A 3616-nucleotide genomic window follows, 5' to 3' on the forward strand; every position below is an offset into this window, starting at 1 on the left:
AACAAACAGAGCCTCCGTTGACAGTGCTGGGCATTCAGATTTGAATTACTGAAAACCTAAGCAGCTCGTCAATGAGAATTTCCAAATTGGTAACCTTAGTCGCATCCGGGATAGTAATACCATTCAACTCGTAAGTGAAACGTGGGTTGTTCGAACCAAAATGAGCGACAATGGACTTATCAACACTAAAGGTCATGCTCCTTTCATCAGATAATGCTGCAATCATTTTCAATTTGGTCTGAAACATCTCTCTACCGCTTCGATTCCTGACGACTCCCATTAGCTTTACGTCATCTGTGAATTTGCTAGCAATTCCGTGTATACTCTGATCGAGTTTATCGATATAAAGTGAAAAAAAATTATGGTCTCCAGAACACTTCCTTCCCAACCCACATGGTTAGAGGGCTTACATCCCGGAAGGGACAGAGCCCGGGTTGTGTCTGGTCTCACAGAACACTTCCTTGAAGGACTCTACTCTCCACACTTGTCCATTCAGAAAATTCCCAGTTCACCATAGCCCGTTGTGACCTATCTCTCAACCACAATGCTATCTAATTCAAAAGTTATCCCCAATCCCAATCTCATACAAACGTTTCAAGAGTTTAACTGATTGCACCCTCACAAATGACTTCTGGAAATCAAGATAAACCACATCGACGTTTTTTCCATTTCCCAAAGCCTTAGTCACGTGATCATAGAAGTAAAGGAGGTTAGTTACACACGACTTCCCCTTTCTGAACCTATGCTGGTTTTCCGACAATTCTGGTTTATCCGATTCACCGATTGCCTTTTGATAATAATTTCCAAAATTTTCGAGATAGAGCTCTTTTAACTCACTGGACGATAATTCGACACGGTTTCTCTACTACTCTTTTTAAATATCGGGGCCACATTACAAAGCTTCCAATCCTCTGGGAAAATGCCCTCATTCTTGCGTAGGGGCCATGCTAATCTTCTTTGTATTGTTCCGATTTTAGTATATGTACTCTGCCAAAGGGAGTACGGAAAACACTCTCTGTAATACTACTTCACTATTTCTCGAAATCTGTGCAACTGGCCCCAATTGTTCATTACCACATTCCCTAAGGACTTTAGGATAAATATCATCTAGTCCTGGTGCTCTGCTTGCACATACATTTTTTAGAAGTTTTAGGACTTCCACATCTTCCACCTGGATATCGTTGAGAGCTTTATCACCCCCATGACACACCCGTACTTTAGATATAATCTTCCATATTAAAAACAGCAGCGAAAAAAGTCATTGAAATCACTACACGTGCCTATATCACGCTCTACCCCTATCCTTCTATTGGGGGGGGGGCAACTGTCCCCTTACATCCATTGTTGACGTACATGAAAAAAAAAGATTTTGGGTCAGCGCCAATGTTATATACCAGCCTAGATTAAACTTCTTTTTTATTTTACCTAATCACCCTTTTCAATGCCATTCTTTTTTCACTAAATGATGACGGGTCACCTCCTCCACTATTGTATTCTCTGAATGGCCTTCTCTTTTCAAGATGAAGATTACGCACGTTATCCGTGAACCAGAGGGGGTGCGATGAACAAACCGGCTTTTTATGAACAAAGGGTATGACATCATGCAAAACAGAGGAGAGCTTTGTTCTGAATTCTTCCCACAGATTTACCATACCCACTGATACCAACCGGTCTTTGGAAATTAACCCTAACCTTTCACTCAAAAGTTGAAAGATGGTTCTTCGAAAACAAAGAACCATTCTTTTAATTGTTCGGTTTATCCGCGAAGAAGCTAAAAGAAAATGTTGATAACCCGATGATCACTAGAAGAAAGCTGTCTCCAATCGGATGCTCAACAAGATCCTCGGAAATTTAGTGAGAATCAAATCCAAAATAGAAGTACCCCTAGTAGAATAGGATAGCTGCTGATACAAAGTATCAAACACCAACTTAAGAAAATCTCTCTCATATTGATTCATAGCCGATTGGTTCTCCCAATCGATACCCGGATAATTAAGATTCCCCAACATTACTACCCTCTTATGTTTACACATGTACGAAATTTCTTCATGAAGCTTGGAGATGTATTTTGGATCCCGATTAGATGGGTTATAGAAAACTCCCACAATAAGATCATGACGCTTCGTTGTTTTCAAGCTCAACCCATGTAGTTTCAGTATCCCTACGCTGTATGTTACACTCTCGAGCCTGCAAACATGATTTTACGTAAATTAAAACCCTACCTCTTTTCCTGTTAGATCTTTTTCTGAACAAAATATCATATCTTTAGACGTGTAAGTATGATTCATCCCCATCGTTTGCCCAAGATTCGGTAATGGCTACAATGGAACCAGGGATATATAGTAAGTCCTGCAATGGAACGCAAACGGTCGTGAGCCCCCTACATACTGCAGCAGGGTTTCCCGAAAAAAGGTAAAATACGACCTACTCGATTAGAGGAATAAAGTGGAATTTTAATTATATGACATGATGTCGCTCTCCTCTTGTTAATGCAAGATATACAGAAAACTGGATGTTGCGAAGATATTCGAGATGTTTTTGATACCTTGTCCCGTTCGGCATATATACGCTCCAGTGAAGGAAAGTCCTTATTTTCTCCGTAACCTTAGTGGTAGCTGAGCTTAACTTTACTCTGTAGCTTAGTGGTGAGAGCACTCGTACGGCAAACGAGGGACCCGGGTACGACTCCCGCTAGAGAGAGATGAGTTTTTTTCTTTCCTTAAAAATTCAACATCTCACAACGTCCAGTTTTCTGTATACCTTGAATTTTATTTAGTCAAATAAATGTTCTGTGGCGAATAGGACTTCATTTGGTTTTTTTTTTGTTCTTTCCACCTTATTAATCATGGGACCCGGTGCGAAAATAATTGCTGGGCTCCTTAGACTCGATTTAATATATTTTGTGGGGAGGGGGAATCGGGCATCCTAATAGATTCGTATATTGTAACAGGATATGTGCGGGAATGCTGGAAAAAAATATCCCCAATCATCAAAAAAAATTCAGAATTACTGAGAGAAAAATTCTGAAATTCAGAATTGATGAGAGATAGAAGCATAAAATTGGAAATACATTTGGTATATTTACGTGTGCATACTTTTTCACTTATGCTACCGTAATTGTGAGGCTTCCTCAAACCGCGAGGCCAGGGGGAACCGCACACCCCAAAACGCTGCTCCACTGTACAATTTGGATTTCTTTATCAACAAATATTAGGATGATGCAATGTGTGTGTCAGCTAATACACACGATTAGCCCTTCACAAAAAGCACTGCACGGAAGCAAATAACTGTGAATATGCAAATCAGAGCACTGCACGGAAGCAAATAACTGTGAATATGCAAATCAGAGCACTGCACGGAAGCAAATAACTGTGAATATGGAAATCAGAGTCCTATACAAATACAACTGACAAATTGCCCAACGAGGTGGCTGAAAAAAGATTCCTATAAAATTAATGGATGGCAAATATAAGCAGGATGTACGATTATATATACAGGGGGTAATCTCATGAACCGTTCGTCGTAGAGGTATAATTCAAATTTTAAAAATGTGTTCGTCAAAAACATAAGTCTTAACTTATCGCGACATGACAATTAGTGGATACAGCACTATTGA

At 39.9% G+C, this 3616-nt stretch overlaps 1 non-coding gene across 1 annotated transcript; it reads right to left on the minus strand.

Annotated features, from left to right (window-relative positions):
- Positions 1–894: 894 nt before the first annotated feature.
- On the minus strand, positions 895–1003 carry LOC149072588 (U6 spliceosomal RNA). The gene has a single exon (XR_016194539.1). It is a non-coding gene; the product is annotated as a U6 spliceosomal RNA (small nuclear RNA).
- Positions 1004–3616: the final 2613 nt, after the last annotated feature.

This window comes from Pholcus phalangioides, unplaced genomic scaffold (assembly GCF_987345545.1).
Source record: "Pholcus phalangioides strain wild (caught in Gottingen) unplaced genomic scaffold, Ppha-v1.0 ptg000017l_1, whole genome shotgun sequence".
Classification (NCBI taxonomy): Eukaryota; Metazoa; Arthropoda; class Arachnida; order Araneae; family Pholcidae; genus Pholcus; species Pholcus phalangioides.